The 19857-nt window shown below is 39.0% G+C and overlaps 1 non-coding gene across 1 annotated transcript; it reads left to right on the top strand.

Moving 5' to 3' along the window:
- The first annotated feature begins 5466 nt into the window (after window positions 1-5466).
- On the top strand, window positions 5467-5581 carry LOC126010406 (U5 spliceosomal RNA). Its single transcript, XR_007496436.1, has one exon. It is a non-coding gene; the product is annotated as a U5 spliceosomal RNA (small nuclear RNA).
- The last annotated feature ends 14276 nt before the right edge of the window (window positions 5582-19857 follow it).

Genomic DNA, 19857 nt, shown 5'->3' with positions numbered 1-19857 from the left:
GGATAAAATACTAAAAGCAGCAAGATCAAAAATGGTAATTACATTCAAAGGAGCAGCCTTAAGATTTATGGCAGACCTGTCACAAGAAACCCTCAAGGCAGAAGGCAGTGATGGTACATAGTGACAAAACTCAATGAAATGAATGCTTTGCCTAGAACAGGGGTGGCTAACACTTGGCTCTTGAGCTGCATGTGGCTCCCGGCCAAAATGAATGCGGCTCTTTGCCTCTTATCATTATTTTGTAAACTGTGGCTCTTTGCCAAGTTTGGATTTTGTTCTGCTGCTTCTGAGGAGGGACCTCTGAGGAGAGATCTCCGAGCTCGGGGTCCCACCCCCAGGCTGCGTGAGGGGGGGGGGGCCATGTGTCACATGTTGGGTCCCATCTTGCCATGAGTTCTTAGTGTGGAGGACGCAGCACACTCTCACCATCACTGCAGGATTTTGACCCTCACTCAAAATGGCAAAATGCAATATGTGTTTAATAGATTATTGTTAAAATTAGATGCTTTTGTGTGAGTGTTTGTCTGTTTTGGCAGGTCACTGCATGGTATGGCTCTCTGACTCTCACAGTTTAAAATTTTGGCTCTTTGTGTCAAACTTATTCACCACCCCTGGCCTAGAATGTTGCATCCAGCCAGACTCACATTCAGGTTTGAAAGAAGTATACATAGCTTCACAGATAATAGTTCAGAAACTTTACAGACTCAAAACCAGCCTTAAAACAAAAACTGAAAGGTTGACTTTAAGATATGACAGACCAAGAGACACACCGAAGTTCTACATAAAGATAATTATCCTCTCAACATCAATGGGCTAAATGCACCTGCTAAGAGACAGAGTGGCAAAATGGATCAAAAAGCTGAATCCAATATTCTACTGCCTACATCTGAATAGTCAGAATAAATAGACTCAAAATAAACTGTTGAAGGACAATTATCCAAGCAAACAACACACTTAAAAGGCTGGAATGGCCATGTTAATATAAGATAACACAAACTTTAGACTTAGAAAAGTTATAGGGGACAAAGATGAACATTTGATGGTTGGGAATGTTGCACTGGTGAAAGGAAGTGTTCTCTTTGTGACTGAAACCCAGCTACAAACATGTTTGTAATTGCAGTGCTTAAATAAAGTTTTTTTAAAGTCTCTACCAAAAAGATTCTAGACACAAGAGATTTATATTGCAAAGTGGCAAGCTACAAAATTAAAAAAAAAATCAACTGCCACACACCTTTTTTTAATTGTATTTTTTTAATCTCTTATCTTTTAAATTGGGGCTTTTTTCATAGAACCTTGGGACACGGATTACTTTGTTTTACCACATATTCCCACATTTTTCTATAAAACTAAGAATAAACAAATAAAAAAAATGCTTGAGGCCAGAAGCTAAGTGGTCTTGGATGCATTGGCAGAGAACTAAATATGGACTAACCGAAATATACAAACCAAAGTCAATGATAATAGAATCAAGAAATCTACACTTCAACAATCTAAACATGTATTACTGGCAGGCCAGGGAGCAAAGGGTAGTGGTATAGGATGCACTCTAGGTTTATTGGTGGAGGGAGGTTGACACTGGTGGTGGGAAGGGCCCTGAATTGAAATTTAACTATGAAGGACTCTGTAGATCACAGTGTTTCAATAAAATAAAATAATTTTTTATTTTAAAAAAATTTTTAAACTCTGTAGTTTCTTAGTTTTGAAAGCAGAAGAGAATTAATTCAACAGAAAAACAAATAGAAACAAAAGTAATCTCTAAAACTGGCTGCAGGCCAGTCCCTCCCATTAAGGTTAATGTGTTACAAAAATAAAAAAAAAAAATTTTACTACAAAGGTGCTAAGGCGGGGGTGATATTTCTCTAGGGCACAGTGATAGTCATTGAGCCCCAAGGAAAAGAGAAGCACCTGAACAAGAAGAAGAGTCTTCTATCCAACTCAGCTGAGCTCTGCTCAGTTCCAAGAAACTGAGGCATTGAGACAGACCAGCAGTGAGGTCCTCTTTGACTCAGAAGAGTAGGCTACAAAATTAATATGTAATGAAATAAATATTTTTCTAAATTCCATTCACAATTGTGCCTCAGAAAATCAAGTACCTTGGAATCAACTTAATTAAAAAACTGAAAGACCGATACAAAAACTACAAAACATTCAATAAATAAGAGGACAAAAAAAATGAAAACACATACTCTGCTATATACATTAGCTACATACTTTAGCTATATGTAGAATAATAAATGTCCACATATAGATAAAGCAATTCTGGAGAAAATAAGAAAATGGGAGACATTAGTTTTCCCAATTATTGCTAAACTCTACTATAAAGCAGTAGTCATTAAAACAGCATGGTACTAGAATAAAGACAGACCCTCTATTCAATAGAATAGACTTGAATATACTGAGACTGACCCTCAAGTATATGATCAATTAATCTTTAATAAAAGAGCAAGAAATACAAAATGATGCAAGGAAAGCCTCTTCAATAAGTGGTTTTGGAAAAACTGGTCAACTACATGCAAAAGTGAACTCAGACTTCTATTTTATGCCAAGCACAAACATCAAATAAAAATGGATATCTGACCTGAAACCATAAGGTACATAGGAAAATATAGATAGAACACTCCATGACATTGATGCTAAAGGCATTTTCAAGGATGAAAAAACACTGTCCAAGTAAGTGGAAGCACAAATAAACAAATGGAACTAAATTAAACTGAGAAGCTTCTGCAACTCAAAGGAAACAGTGACTAGAATACAAAGACTACTTATGGGATCAGAGAAACTATTCACCAATACTCATCAAATAAGTTGTTAATATCTAAAATATACAAAGCACTGATATGACTCAACAGGGAAAAAATAACTAATCCCATCCCAAAATAAAGAATAAAGACATTTCCTCAAAGAAAAAATACAGATGGGGGCTGGCGAGGTAGCGCTAGAGGTAAGGTATCTGCCTTGCAAGAGCTAGCCTAGGAAGGATCTCGGTTCGACCCCCTGGCGTCCCATATGGTCCCCCCAAGCCAGGGTCAATTTCTGAGCGCTTAGCCAGGAGTAACTCCTGAGCATCAAACAGGTGTGGCCCGAAAAAAAAAAAAAAAGAAAAGAAATACAGATGGCCAAAATCCTCCACATCACTAATTTTCATAGAGAAGCAATTCAAAACAACAATGAGATACATCTAACACCACAGAGATTGGCACATATTAAAAAAAAAAAAAAAAGGAAAAAGAAAAAAGGCAAGAACAGAGCCAGAGCAACAGCACATCTGGTAGGGTAGCTAATCTAGGTCTGATCCCCAGCATTCAATATGGTCCCTTAAGCTTGACAGGAGTAATTTCTGAGTGCAAATTCAGGAGTAAACCCTAGCATTGCCAGGTATGACCCCAAAACAAACAAACAAACAAAAAGACCAACAACAAAATTAAAAAAAAAATACACAAGAACGAACAGTGCTGGTGTAGATGGAGGCAGAAAGGGACTCTCATTCACTGCCCGTGGGAATATCGACTGGTTCAGCCATTTTGGAAGGAAAAAACTTAGAAATTAAGCTTCTGTGTAATCCAGCAATACCACTCCTCTGAATATAACTTAGAAAAGTGTAGTATATATACATAACAGAAATACTGCAGTTATTTTAAAATTGAAATCGTTTTACTTGCAATTGTATGCACGGGGTTATACTAAGTGAAGTAAGTCGTAGAAAAATGACAAGTACCAGCTGGTCTTACTCATATGTGGAATATAAGAAACAAAAAATACAAACAAAATAGAGTCTTGGATTCTGACAAAATTAAGTTTACAAGAGTGGAAGTAGCTGGAGGTGAGAGTAAAGGGTGAAACTGGTCTAATGGACTAATAGAGAGGTCCATTAACATTTTGGTCATGGACTTAATATCTGACATTTGAAAAGGTGTGATTTTATACTCCTAAAGCATAAGCAACATTGTAATTAATATTACCTCCTGAGAGAAATAAAAGAAAAACTTGAAAAGACAAATGACATATAAAAGCAATAAATCAATGAAGCTCTCAGATTCAGAAGGAGGGGAACAACATTCTTGGCAGTAGTTGGAGGCCATTAGGTTAAATTGTGCCAATACTCAGATGGGCCATGAGGTTGGAGAATCAAGCCCTGGATCTCAACATGTTCTATCATGTGAGCCACATGGATGGCACAAAAATAATCAACTAAAATGGCAATAGATATCTTCAATCATAGATGTTTCCATTTTCATAGGTTCAAAATAACTATGATGTTACTGTATATATTATATTTCTAATGAATCCCTAGCAAATTGGTGCCGCACAGCTAGTATCCAATCAATAGCTATAAGATTCACTGCAATGAATTTGTCCCTCTCAGAAACCCACTAACTAGAATCAATCTGGACACTGGCCCCTATGGATTAGCAGAATAGTTTAGGATATTTTGTGTAGAATATGGTTATCTTCCTAATTTGTGGGCCTGAATGGTAAATGAGCAAAGGAAAGACTAAAGACTACCAAGAGAGCCAACACACTTGTGTTGGAAAAAAGTAGATGCTATTCAAGTCTTTGCTAAAAGACAGGACCACCTGCCCAGAACATCCAAGTGTTTTCTGTTAAAGTAGTTTAAGTAGAAAGACACCAACATTTTACAAGGTCAGAAAAGGGAAAGTATTTAATACATAACAATAAGCCCTTTATGAAGAAATTAAATAGTTTTTAAGAGGCAGGAAATGACAGATGAACTTAACTCTGCCAGATGCACTCACCAGTGTCAGCCTACAAAGACAAGTAGTAATATTATATCCTATCTTCTGCTCATCAATATCTATTTTCCTCCATTTCCAAACATCATGGCAATTATTACCCAGATTCTTAAAGGCTAACAGAGCCTTCAAGTGCTTTGCTATATCTTGCTATACATGGCTGTCTTGCTATAGACAACAAAATAAAAGAGCCACCATGGTTTTTTTCTATCTTTCCCCCGTTTTGGCAATTGAGGATGTTGTAAGGGGTAAGCAATGCATCCCTAAATGGAGAGAAACTCTGCCAACTCACTATGGGTCTGCATCATGACCAAGAAAAAGGGAAAAGTTGTTATTCAAAGAACTAGAGCAATAGTACAGCGGGTAAGGCATATGACTTGCACATAGTCAACCCACGTTTGATCCCAGGCATCTCATGTGGTCCCCCAGGCCTGTCTGTAGTAATTTCTGAGTGCAGGGCCAGGAGTTAACCCCTGAGCACACTAGGTGTTGCCCCAAAACAAAAAAAAAATGTTATTTACAGTATGGGTATTTTTATTATGTCATCTCTGTGGATAAAGCAAGCCTCTAAAAATATTTACCCAATAAAATTCACTTGGAATAAATATCATTGAGTTAAATAATGCACAATTAGTGAGGTTTTTTGGCAGTTTGACTTAGCAAGTTTCATTTCCCCTAACCAACATTTTATAACTTAAAAAAAATAAAGTTTTTTATACTCTGGTTTCTCTTCAGATCGTATAAATCTTTCGCCTTTTACTAAAGATTTCTGTGGAGAGGAACAATTCTGAGTTCTTGTTAATTTTTTGAGGCCTTGCATTTGCAGGGCTAAAAAAAAGAAAAAACAATTTCTATAACAAGCCTGGTTTCCAAACCTATGTCAATAAACCATTAAATTTACCAACATCCCTTTTCATTAAATACTACTGAGATGAGTTGGAACTTTATCACTGACAAGTTTGTGCCCACCTGCCTCTTCATTTCTTACACTTCCTGTGGGAACTGAAGTGACAATTCTATAATGAGAAAGAAAGTTCTAATACATTAGAACTAAACACACTAGTGAGAGTTCAAGGCTTCTCATTAAAATATAATTATAGCTAGTCTTCTATAACTAAAATCCATCTACAAAAATGTGCAATATCCAATTTTTTTCCCCAACGCAGTATGTTTTGGCTCATTTTTCTTTGTTTGCTTTTCTTGAAGGAATCATAGAAATTGAGTCCAAAGTAACTGCAATTTCTTAGACAGCAAGTTTAGCTGTCCTTTGAGTTCCTAATTTACAAAGAACCAATTTATTTATTTATTGCATTAGTCAGTAGATATGACTATTTATTTGACTGTATTATTTATTATAATATAATTTTTTGCTCATTTGTTTTATTTTTTCTCTTGATTTTTTTTATATATAAAAAAAAAACCTTCACCAGTGCAACATTCCCATCACCAATATCCCAAGTGTCCCTCCTCCACACTCCACACCGGCCTGTACTCTAGACAGGCTTTCTACTTCCCTCATTCAGTCACATTTTGTTATGATGTTCTCAGTGTAATTATTTCTGTGACTACATCCAACATTCTCTGTGGTGAGCTTCATGTCGGGAGCTGGACCCTCCAGTCCTCCTCTATTATGTCTCTGAGAATCATTACACAAATGTTTTTCATTTTTCTCAAAACCCATAGAGGAGTGAGACCATTCTGTGTTTATCTCTCTTCCTCTGAGTTATTTCACTCAGCATAACAAAAAAACAAAAATACAATACAAAAATCCCTTCCTCGCACCTATATTCATTGCAGCATTGTTTACAATAGCTAGACTCTAGAAACAGCCTACATGCCCCTCCATAGATAAATGCCTAAAGAAACTATGGTACATATATACAATGGAATATTATGCAGCCGTCAGAAGTGAAGTCATGACATTTTCCTATACATGGATGTATATAGAATTTATTATGCAATGTCCAATTTTTAAAGAAGCCATATACATTTAAAAAAAGAAACCGAGATTAATACATTATTTGTGAATAGTTGTCTTTGAGTGGTGAAAACATAAGAGATTTTATTGTTTTATTTTTCTCTGTGTTCTTCACATTTTTAAATACATATTACTTTTATAACAGGAAAATATATATTTATAAAAGGTTCAATGTTAAAATGATATATAGTAATCTAAAAACTATATCTTTCTACCCAATTCCCATCATTTTGTCTTTATCTTGTATGTGTATCTGCAATTACCAGATATAAAATTGGACCTTTGAAATATTAGTCATAAAAAAGACTGACAAAAAATCAGTATGCTGTGGAGAAATATAAGAATGAAAGATTTATAGATTCTCAATTTTTCTTTTTTAAATAAAGTTGAGGGGCTGCAGGCTAGCACAATAGGTAGGGCACTTGCCTTGCATGCAATGATATAGGTTCAATCCCTGCTGTCACATATGGCCTAAACACCACCTAGGAATGATGCCTGAACACAGAGATAAAATTAAGCCCTGAGTCAGTCAGATATAGCCCCAAACCAAAGCAAAATAAATAAATAAGACAAAATGAAAAGAAAGAAAATAGCTAAAGTAGCATTTCCTTATAACAGTATATATGTCAGGCAGTTGGGGCTATAGCACAGCAGGTAAAGTGTTTGGTTGCCATGCGGCCAACCTGGGTTCGATCCCTAGCATCCCATATAGTCCCCAGAGCTTGCCAGGAGTAGATTCTGAGCACAGAGCCAGGAGTAACTCCTGAGCACCGCTGGTTGTGTTCCAAACACAAAAACAAAATCCTCACCTGTATATACTACTTTAAACTCATTGCTAGCTGCCCAAGTTTATCCTTAACCATAGTTGACATCTTTTAATCTTTCACTCTTTTACCTAACTATTCCTTTCTGGTAAGCACTAACAGGTCTTAGAGCCTGAAAGATTATACTTAGTTCATTCATTTGTTGTGCTTTGTAACGGCAACTGTTTCAGCAGCTTCACATCTTCCCTTTCACCCTAAAAGTTAACAGGAGTGGCCGGAGCAATAGCACAGCAGTTAAGGCGTTTGCCTTGCACATGGCCAACACAGGACAGATTCCAGTTCGAATTCCGGCACCCATATGGTCCCCCGAGCCTGCCAGGAGCGACTTCTGAAAGCAGAGTCATGAGTAAACCCTGAGGGCCGCCGTGGTGTGATCACACACACACACACACACACACACACACACACACACACACACACATTAAAAGTACTGTTTGGGTTTGGGAAAAGCTAAAACATCACCCAGTTTTGGAGCTTCACCTACTTTCTTTCACCCTGAAAATTTAGGACTATCTGGGCTTAGGAAAAGCAAAAACACTCTGAGCACAAAGCCAGGAGTAAGCCCTGAGCCCAGACAGGTATCATCCAAAAAGAAAAAAATTATTTGAAGCAGCACCCCACTTTGAGAATAATTTCCTAGAGGCAGCAGAATAGCTTGATCCAGCAGAAAGGCTGAGAAGTAAGCCAGGAAAAAAAAAAAACTGTTTTAGCTCTGTGGACCTCTATCCGGCTGCATATTGGAATACCCTCGATGGCTTTTTAAAAATACTAAAACCTGACAATGCTAATGGATTAGAATCTCTGGGCACCTGTAGGCTTTGAAAGCTCCCCTGGTAGATTTTGATGTGTGGCAAGGTTGAATGCAGCTATGACTGAACAAAAAAGGCTCACACCTTTCAAATGGCACCGGAGGCGATGGCCTGTCTGTCCACGCCTGGCTGCCTGCTCAAGCTGCCCATCACAAGCCCTGGTAACTGGGCACAAAATAATTTGGCTGAAAGCAAGTGGGCCAGAATAGAAGTTTTAAATCCTTCAAAGAGTGGACAAAACGGAAATCACAGCCAAAGCAACAGAGCAGACATAACTGGCTTTAAAATTAATTCCAACTTTAAGATGAGGAATGCCCAAACTCTGAAAAATTCCTGACGATTTTCTTCCGCAATTTCTTTTGTTGATTGAGTTTCATTGTTGCTGATTTCCTTCCTAAAAGCAAGCCAGTGCTCTGAACGATGTAAAAAATACATAAGCAAAAAGAAAACGATAAAGAATAATTCTGCCCACTCAGAGACAACCCGCCTATTCCAATCCCAAAGAAATAACAGGCTCACCCCTATCTCTCTAATATCTTTCTTGCCACCTTCCCCTTCCCTACTGAGGGCCAGTCCCTCTTTTCAGTTTTCTTTAGTTCTTTCCAATGCTCAAGCCCCTAATTTATATTCTAGTCCCTACCCCCAGGCAGGCCTCCATGATCCCTCCCCTCCCCGTTCGTTACAACCTTTGCTTGAGGCTCTCTTCCTGTTCCTTGCCACTCCGTGTACTTTTGTCTTAAATCCTCACCTCGCTGATAGTCTCTGCTCTAACTAAATCCAGGGTCTTCCCCTTTGTGTTTCTCAGCATGGAGCACAGAACTGGACACGTGAGCAGTCCACAAATACTGAATGAGATAAAAGAAACTTTCAGGTAGAATTGAAAAGAAAAAGAGGTTCGCTTCAGCAGGCAGTAAAACTCAGTGGGAGTGCACTTACAAGGGGAGGCCAGAGCCAAAACCTCCAAATGATTTTAAAAGTAGAAAAGAAAGAGGGGAGCTCTGAATTCCAAAAGGCATGCAGCTGTACTCACCAGCTGTGAGAACTCAGGGAAGGAACAATGCAGCCATTTCCCCCAGGCTGAAACCTTCAATAAAGTCCTTCCTAACAGAATTCTCTTTATTGCTAGAGGTTAGGCAAGGCCCAGAAGACCCTGACAAGTTTGCAATTTCCTGTTGATGAGGCTACCTAAGGACTATTGACAAGAAGAGCCAGGTTGTCATATGCAGGGATGGATGGCAGGCTTGAGAAACGACAGCATCATTCTGCAGTCCCTCATTGGGGAGGACAGACCAGTCAGTGGCAACAGCCATGCTAAACTTTGGCAAAAGAGAGGTTTTTATTCCATAAAAAGCTGAATATGATTCCCTAGCTTGGGACAATAATCATCCTAAAATCCTAAGGATCCTGCTAAGGGAGAGGTGAGAGAGGAAGAAGCGTTCACCAGGGAGCACCCCAGAACTCACAGGTCTCTAAGGGGGTGACAATGCAGAAATGTCCTCAGAAAGACAAAAGCCCAGAATGATGTAGGAGCTGCCAAAAAAATTAAGGACCCAGTGCTAGTTTCTAAAAGAAATAGATAAAAATTGTATCCACAAGACAAAGAACATAAGAACTGGTGGTATTCAGTAAGGAACATACTATCTAAGGGCATGGGAAGCAGCAATGAGTATGAGAGAGGAAAGTGCTCAGTTTGGAAGAAAAAGTAATGCTGAAAGGTGATAAAACATTATAAAACCCTGTCAGCAAAAGCCATGTAAATCACAGTGAAAAAAAAAAAAAGTTAAAAAGAAGAAGAATGGGGGCTGGGAAGGTGGCGCTAGAGGTAAGGTGTCTGCCTTGCAAGCGCTAGCATAGGACGGACAGCGGTTCGATCCCCCGGCGTCCCATATGGTCCCCCCAAGCCAGGGGCGATTTCTGAGCGCATAGCCAGGAGTAACCCCTGAGCATCAAACGGGTGTGGCCCAAAAACAAAAACAAAAAAAAAAAAAAAGAAGAAGAAGAAGAATGGTAAATGGGAGGCAAAGAGGGAGGGATGAAGGTGGAAATACGGCATGCCTAAAACTCAGTAACTCAATACTGTACTCAGGATTGATCCTGGCAGTGCTCAAGGAATCATCTGAGATGCTGAAAATCCAACCTGAATTGGTTGTGTGCAAGGCAACTACCCTACCCTACCTGCTGTTCTATCACTTCAATCAATACAGACACATTTTTAAGATTTACTGTTAGAATTCCTGCTTTCAGTGTTGTAGACTCTGTGGTTTCAATATACAACTATACCATGTCTCTATACCACTGTGGTACTTGAGCTCATTGGCCACCATTTCCTATTCTCCTCTTCTAACTTCCCCTTGATTTCTTTCCTTTTCTGTCTTTCTCCTATATTCTAGAGTCAAGGGTACTCTAAGCATCCTTCCTATCTGGTATGTTGAATACAAAATTTTTTGTTTGTTTGTTTTGGGTCACACCCAGCAGTGCTCAGGGATTACTCCTGGCTCTGCGCTCAAAACTTGCCCCCTGGCAGGCATGGGGGACCATATGGGATGCCAGGATTTGAACCACCGACCTTCTTCTGGATGTAAGGCAAACGTCCTACCTCCATGCTATCTCTCCAATCCCAAATACAAATATTTTCTTCTATTCAGTTTGCAATTTTTAAGTTTTAGCTCACATTTCTTTTGCCATGCAAGCAGAAACTCTTTAACTTGTTCTAGCCCCATTTGTTTTTTTTATTCTGCTGCCTTGGTCAAAGAACCTATTCCTGTGGCCTGAGAGATAATGCAAGGGTAAGGAGCTTGCCTTGCACCCACTGTTTGATCTCTGCCAGCCCATATATCTCTGAGCACCACCAGGAGTGATTCCTGACTGCAGAGCTAGGAGCAATCCCTGAGCATTGCCGAGTGTGACCCAAAAAACAAAACTAGACAAACAACAACAGACACACACACACACACACACACACACACATACACACACACACACACACACACACACACAGAATCTATTCTCCTTCCAGTACTTTGCTATGTTGATCATTATTATAACCTTATAGTATAGTTTCAAGTTAGGAAATGAGAAGCCTATACTTTGCAGTTTCTTATTTTTTAATATGGCTTTGACTATTTGGGTTCCCTCCTGATTCTAAACAAACTTTATTATTGACTGCTTTAAGTCTCTGATGAATACCACCTAAATTTGTATGAAATTGTGTTGAATCTATATAATGACTAGGTAAAATTGTCATTTTGGCATTATTTGTTCTCCCATTCCAAGACCATTGAAAATTTTTCATTTCTTAAGGTCTACTTCTATCTTTTTCTAAGTGATTTAAAGTTTCTGTGGTATATCTCTCACATCTTTTGTTAAGTTGATTCCTAGATACTTGGTGTTTTGGGACACTACTTTGAATAGGATAGACTCTTTGACTGAGGGATGAATTTTCTGAGAGCCAACTCAGAGAACATTCATTCTATAAAACATAAATTGGTGAATGCCTCATTTGCTAATAACCAATTTGCCAAAACTGTCAGACAAATACTGTTCAATGTGTTCTCACCAGCTTACCACAGCTGTCACTCCACATTCTGCCAAAGTGAAGAGGACAGTTGCTTTTTCATGTTTGGTTTAAAGAGCTTTCATACTGAGACTAAATTGTGTGTGCCCCTCTCTGCAGTTGTTTAATGCTGCCTACAGAGTGAGGTTGGGTTGTTGTTGGGTTTTTTTTTTTGTTGTTTTGTTTTTCTTTTTGGTTTTTGGTTTTTGGGTCACACCCGGAAGTGCTCAGGGGTTACTCCTGGCTCTATGCTCAGAAATCGTTCCTGGCAGGCTCGGGGGACCATATGGGATGCTGGAATTCGAACCACCATCCTTCTGCATGCAAGGCAAACACTCTACCTCCATGCTATCTCTCCAGCCCCCCAGGGTGAGGTTCTTTTGTCTTTAAGCCTATCTTAAGTAAACCCACTGTCTTTTTTATGCCACTTAAGTCAGAGGTGTTAAGATGCTACATCATATGACTTTTTAAAGTCATAACCACATTGATATAACTGATGGCCAGAACTGTTTAACACTCAATACATGAAAGATGGCTTTGTTTATTCACCATTTTAAACCAGTTTTTATTATTTGCTGGACCATAGGGCCCACACAAGCTAATATAAATAAGTAGCTAGATTAGAGATTCGCCACCATCAAGCCAAAGGGGTAAACCACTGTTAGTATTGAACTTGTTGGTCACTGGGCAATAGCACCCTCTGGTCCCAGGAAGGTAATACAGTGGGTATTACACTTGCCTTGCACAAGATCAACCAGGACCCCATATGGTCTCCTGAACCACCTACCAGGAGAGATTTTGGAATACAAAGCCAGGAGTAAGCCCTGAGCACCTCAGGCTGTGTTCTTCTCGCAGGAATCTATTAGGATAATAAGTATAATTACATTTATTAAAAATAGAATGTTGGACTCAAGAGATAGCACAAGAGGTAAGCCACTTGCTATACATGTGACTGTGGTTGCCACTCCCTATTTTGAATCCTCAGCACCACATATGGTTCCCTAATCATCATCAGTGGTCATTCCTGAACACAATCAGAAAGTTTCTGATCACTGCTGAACTTTTTCCTATTTTTGGTTGTTTTTTTTTGGGGGGGGGGTCACACCTGGCAGTGCTCAGGGGTTACTCCTGGCTCTATGCACAGAAATTGCTTCTGGCAGGTTTGGGGGGCCATATGTGATGTCGGGATTCGAACCAATGACCTTCTGTATGAAAGGCAAATGCCTTACCTCCATGCTATCTCTCCGGACACTTTTTCCCTATTTTTAAACTTAAACTTAAGTTGTTGGGGGTTTTTTTGTTTTTTGCTTTTGGTTTTTGGCTTTTAAGTTACACCCGGCAGCACTCAGGGGTTATTCCTGGCTCCACCTCAGAAATCGTTCCTGGCAGGCTCTGGGGACCATATGGGATGCCGGGATTTAAACCAATGTCCCACTGCATGCAAGGCAAACGCCTTACCTCCATGCTATCTCTCCAGCCCATAAACTTAAGTTTAATGTTTAGCTATCAGAAAAAAAAAAGAAAAGAAAAGAAGAGTATTTTTTCTGGCTGTGAATAAAGCGGAGAAGAAAGAAAAGAAGATTCAAAATGAGACAGAAACTCAACCCACCTTTGGGGGACTTTGAAGGCAGAGCAAGAAAACTATGAGTTCTGGAAGAACTCTAGAAACTAGAAACTACCTCAGCTGACAGTCAGCCAAGAGATATGGATTTCAGTCCTAGATTCACACAGAACTTAACTCAATCTGTCATCAATCCAAAACAGAAAAGATCTTCTCCTGAGCTGAGTCCTGCAGACACGTTGATTTTAGTCCAGTGACTTAAGACTTGCAGACCTACATATGGAGATATGTAAGTTAGTTAAATGTCTCAATTTCTGGTAATTTGTTACAGGCAAAAAATAGTAATCTAGCAAATAACTTAATTGAAAGAAAGTAAACAATACCTTTAAGTGAATTTGGATCTCTAAGCCCAGATTTAATTATGTCCTTAAAAATGTGAGGTTGTCATGATGGAGCAGATATCTTCCATACACCACAAAAGGACCTAGGGGAGAGTAAATAAACAGGCAAGGAGTTTGTAGTTATATGACAGTATACTTCAAGGGAAGAAAAACCCTGTATCTCTTAGGCCAAGGGAATTCTCTCTCTAATTTCCCCAATACTTACTGTGCCTATGAGGAAAAATAAAAAAACAGCAGCACAAAATATTTTTTGTTTATTAATTTATTTTTGTTGTTGTTGGTTGTTGATTTGTTTTTGGTTTTTGGTTTTGTTAGTGTTGTTGTTATTGTTTTCATTTTTTTGCACTCTGTTTTGTTTTTATTTCAGGACAGTGATTATTATGTGGTGCTTGTCTTTATTGCTGTAGTGCTCTTTGGATTTTTTGATTTTTCTTTTTATATTGTGGGTTTTTCTTCCTTTTTCCCTTTCTTCCCTCCAACTGATGTTGAGAGCCTCTAAGGACTACACCCATTTTTGGCTTGTTTGATTTTTACCCTATTTTATTGCTTTTCTTTTCTCCAAATAGAACTACATAACTTGAACCATCTTGCTCTGCCTCTCAAATTGAGGGGGAAATAATGGAGGGTACCAAGACCAAACAGTTGTATGATCCCTAAATAGTAATAAAAATTATCAGACTTAAACACCAAATTTAAAGCCAATGACAACAGAATTGATACCCAATCTACAGCAAGCTAGACACAGAGGGGACCACTTATACTAGCAGTCCTCCCAGATAAGGGAGGGGGATATTGGATGCAAGCTGGGAACGGGGGTGGAGGGAGGACAACTTTGGTGATGGGAATCCCCTAATTCAATGTTAATATGTACCTAAAATATTACTGTGAAAGATATGTAATCCACTTTGGTCAAAATAAAAATTACTATTTTTATAACGTAAATGTGAGGTTGTACAAAAAGCAGTGAGTACAGTTAAGAGTAGAGAAGGTGAGGACAGAGCAGTGGCACAGCAGTAGGGCATTTGCCTTGCATGCGGCTGACCTAGTTCAATCCCCCAGCATCCCATATGGTCCCCAAGCCAGGAGCGATTTCTGAGTGCATAGCCATGAGTAACCCCTGAGCATCACCAGGTGTGGCCTAAAAAAAAAAAACAAAACAAAACAACAACCGAAAAAAAGAGGATAAGGGTCTGCTATGTCAATGACAGTTGAAACTATTCACTCTGAACTAGAACTGGGTGCTGAAGGGGTATAAAGTGACATGAATGGTTCCCCTTCATTAACAATAGTTCGAAACAACAGTGTCAAAAAGGAGAGAGAGAGAGAGAGAGAGAGAGAGAGAGAGAGAGAAGCAAAATGCCTGTCCCATTCCAGAGACAGGTGTGAGTGGGTGAGAGGGAAACTGGGAAATTGGTGGTAGGAAAAGTGTACTAGTGAAGGATGGTATGCATTCTATGACTGAAATTCAGTTATGAACAATTTTGTAACCATGGTGCTTAAATTATAATTATAAATTATAATTATTTTTAAATGTGGAGTTGAGGTAGAGTTTGCCTATAGAAAAACATTAAATCATGCACCTTAAGTATATATATACTCTTTTTAGTTGTCAATTATACTTTATAAAATAGAGGCCAGAAATGTAGTACTGCTGGTAATCGCTTGCCTTGCACATGGCCCTGAACCCCATCAGGAGTAAACCCTGAGCACAGAGCCAGAATTAAGCCCTGAACACCAGTTTTGCCCCACCCACCAAAATAAAAAGAGAAAAATTAATTAAAATAGTAAAGAAAATAGGACAAGTAAGGGTGGCATGTGACATCTGAAGATATGTAGGATAGAAGGATTCAGACAATGGAAACAACACATGCAAAAGGTCCTGAGACTGAACCCAGCATAGCATATTATTGGTCAAGGTAACAGAGTTTAGCAACTGAGGAAAGACAAGACACATTAAGAATGAGAGGTAAAAGCACCAAAGCACTCCCAAAATGTGCAATTGTTTGTTCTTTACCTGAAAACTTGAAAACAATGAAAGGAAGAAAAAAAAAAGAGGACACTGGCCAGGTCCTTCACGTCCTCATGCATACTCCTGTCACCATATATCTGGTGTTTAGCCACTATCTCCAAGGCTGTTCCTTATTGCATCCCAAGGTCCACTCGTATTTCCACTTCTGCATTCTTCTGTTTTGTCTTTGCTTTACTGTAGTCAAAGGAGATTAACTGCAAAGTGAAAAAAGGCAGAATCTGTGCTTCTGTAGGTATGGTAAATTTTGCCTTCTCATGTCCTTTCTCTGTAGTGGGTTTTGCTCACCTGCCCAGTCCAGCACAAACATTCTGGCGGGACATGATAAATGAGTCCACTCTCTTCAGAGACATTGTGTTTTCTAATCGGTTCAGAGCAAAATTTTAGGAGGTTATTGGTATAGCTGGTGGCTAGTTCTGCTCCATTTAATCACATTATCTTGAGAGCAGAGAGGGCAAGACAGTGTGGATTTGTTTTGCTTTAACTTTTGTAGACTTTTTTTTTTCACTTGAAATTCATACTAACAAAGGGGAAATGAATGGAATTAACCAGACATCTAACATAAAGAAAGAAAGTAGCCAGTTTTCTTGGGAATTTTCTCTCCCCTCTGCATCAACACACACTAACATAAATACATGTCCACAGATGCCACAGAACAGGAACTTTTTGGCAAGCTCCCCCAAGAAAAGTCAGAAATAAACCTCAGATCAAATCATCATAGGGAGGTCCAGAGAGTTACATGGTTCCCTATGTTCACCTAATATATGGGTAACAGGCAATTCATTGATTGGGAAGCCAGGCTTGCATTATCATTTCTTCATGACTGAGGACTACCTTGGACATAAGAGAACAACATTGTAGTTTGGAAACCTCTAGGCTGTTCACTAAATAGCCATCAGGCCTCTAATAGAAAGGATTTTTATTATTAAAGATAGTTGACCATGCTTCAGTTTTATGTTCTAGGAGTCCTTTTATGTAAAGGTGATTTTTAGATACCATTCAGAGGGGGCCGGAGAGATAGCACAGTGTTAGAGCATTTTCCTTACACACGGCCAACCCAGGACTGACGGTGCTTCGATTCCTGGCATCCCATATGGTCCGGCTAGTCTGCCAGGAGTGATTTCTGAGTGTAGAGACAGGAGTAACCCCTGAGCGCAACCAGGTGTGCCCCCCCCAAAAAAAGATACCATTCATAATTTTCTTAGTGATGTTACTATTACTTTCCTTTGCTGGCTTTTCTATCTATCACAATTTAAAATCACTTTAATTATTAAAATATGTTTTAAGAAAGCCTTATTTTTATTTCTTTTTATTGAGACATGTCTTTCATAGTTGTATTTCAATCATTTAATGACAGTGAATTAGGGCCATTCCCACCACCAGTGTTGACCTTCCTCCACCATAGTTTCCCCCATGCATCCCATACCCCCACCCCTAGCCCCCAGGACTACCTGTGTAACAGGTCTTTTTTGTGTTTAGCTAGTTATAATTTGGGTCTCTTGATTCTATTGTCATTGACTTTGGCTTGGGTATTTAGATCTGACCATTAAAAAAGCTTGGGCCCGGAGAGATAGCACAGCGGCGTTTGCCTTGCAAGCAGCCGATCCAGGACCAAAGGTGGTTGGTTTGAATCCCGGTGTCCCATATGGTCCCCCGTGCCTGCCAGGAGCTATTTCTGAGCAGACAGCCAGGAGTGACCCCTGAGCACCACCGGGTGTGGCCCAAAATCTAAAAAAAAAAAAAAAGCTTTAAATTCTAAGTGTAAAATATTCTAATTTCATATTTTTATTTAAAATATTTTATTAGATAATAAAGAAAAATCTTTCAAGTTATTTTTATTTATTTTATTGAAACAGTTCTGATCTACAGAATCCTTCATAATTGAATTTCAGGTATAGAATAAGTCAAGGCCCTTCCCACCATCAGTATCAACCTCCCTCCACCAATGGACAAAGAGATTTGTTCAGTTGCTAGCAACCTGAGAAGATAGAAGACTTTTTTTTAAATTTTTTTGGGGGGTCACACCCAGGGATTACTCTCAGGGGTTACTTCTGGCTGTATGCTCAGAATTGCTCCTGGCAGGCTCAGGGGACCATATGGGATGCCAGGATTCGAGCCACCGGCCTTTTGCATGCAAGGCTAACACCTTACCTCCATGCTATCTCTCCAGCCCCGATAGAAGACTTCTTGTACCCAAACTCATCTTAATTTAAGGTTTGTGCTAAGGGGTTATATTGGATTGGCTAGCAAAGTGAATTATAAGAAATTTATGGTGGTGGGTCAGAGAAGAAAATCCTGTCTTTGAGGAATGGTTGGTACCAGTGGTTAAATGACTTCTCAGGGGAATGATGGTCAGTTATTTTAAAACTTTGAAATAATGTGGTTAATGATATTCATTTTTAGGGTCTACATAATAACCTTTAAATTTCTTTTTCAGATAACAAGAACTTGGTGCTGAAAGGAGGTAAAGTGATATGAATGGTTCCCCTTCATTAACAGTAGTGCAAACCACAGTGTCAAAAAAGACAAGAAAAGAAAAGAGAGAGAAGTAAAATGCCTGCCCCAGATACAAGTAGAGTAAGGCGGGTGGGGGAGAAGAGGGCATCAGAGAGTGTGAGAGGGAAACTGGGGATGTTGGTGGCAGGAAATGTGCATTGGTGAAGAATGTTGTACATTGTATGACTGTAACTCAATCATGAACAACTTTATATGAGAAAAATAATGGTATTATGAACAACTTTTTTTTCTTAGTGTTTTTCTGTGATTTTTATTTTATTTTACTGAAACCATTGTGATTTACAAAGTCCATCATAATTGGATGTTAGACATATAGTGAATCAGGGCCAATCCTACAACCAGTGTCTACATCCCTCCACCAATATTTCCCAAGTGCATCCATAGCATCACTCCCTACCATGTTGTTCAAACTAAAAAGAAAAATTTTAATTTTCCCAGAGAGACAGGTGTTTGCTTTTCTCCCCTTCACCCATAACTAACCTGGCTTAGCATTAAGCATACAATGCATAATCACATCTTTTAGACAAGCCAAGGAATTAAGGTGAATTGAAAGGTTATAGAAGTATATCTATGTGGATTAAGAGGAAGGCTAATGCTCTTTCATTTAAATTTGGGTCAAGTTTCAAGGTTTAATGGATAAAATTCAGGCTTGAAAGCAAAATAGACATGGCGAGATCTTGGCTTCACTGATTAACTGCGTAATTTTAAGCAAATGTCTATGCTTCTCTTAATATCAACTTTCTTGTGTATAAATTGAGGGGTATTACATATACATGTTGAATGGTGGGTTGTGCATTCCACAAACCCCAGAGAAAGAGAGGGACTTCCAAGCCCCCTGTCTGGGTAGAGCAAGAGTTGCAGGTCCAGCAGCAACTCCAACACAGAAAATAATCCATACACAGTTGGGAAGGTATAGCAGGCCAGAAAACTAACTCCAAAACTATTCACCCACAAGCCAGTTGCTCCACAACTTGGAACCACTAGCCAAGATGTCAGCCATTCCTTCAGGCCACCAGAGTGGCCTCTATTGGAAAAAAAACAAAGCCTACCCCCAAGGGGAGGGAAAAAAGCCAGATAAGGAAGCAATGGGGAACATCTTTTTAACACAAAAACCAAAGGAACCAATTGAGAGACATCTAATTAGAAGCCAATATGAAGGCCAATCCAAAGTCCTCTGCCAACATATATATATATATACATATATATATATACATACATATATTATATATATATGTAAAATTTGGTCAAGAGGAAATAAAATTTATGTGTATCTGATCTAGTCCAGAAGAGACCTTTGATATAAAATGAGAGCTGTTATGTCTCAGTGCCTGAGGAGGAAAAAGTGGCCACATTTCACTTTGCATCTTCTCTTCCTAAAACCAAAACCTTCTGGTAAGCTCTGAATAATCATTATTCTCTAGTCTCTTGAAGGCAATT

This window comes from Suncus etruscus, chromosome 5, assembly GCF_024139225.1.
Source record: "Suncus etruscus isolate mSunEtr1 chromosome 5, mSunEtr1.pri.cur, whole genome shotgun sequence".
Taxonomy (NCBI): domain Eukaryota; kingdom Metazoa; phylum Chordata; class Mammalia; order Eulipotyphla; family Soricidae; genus Suncus; species Suncus etruscus.
The sequence above is the reverse complement of the archived record's forward strand: the minus strand, read 5'-3'. Positions and strand labels throughout refer to the sequence as shown.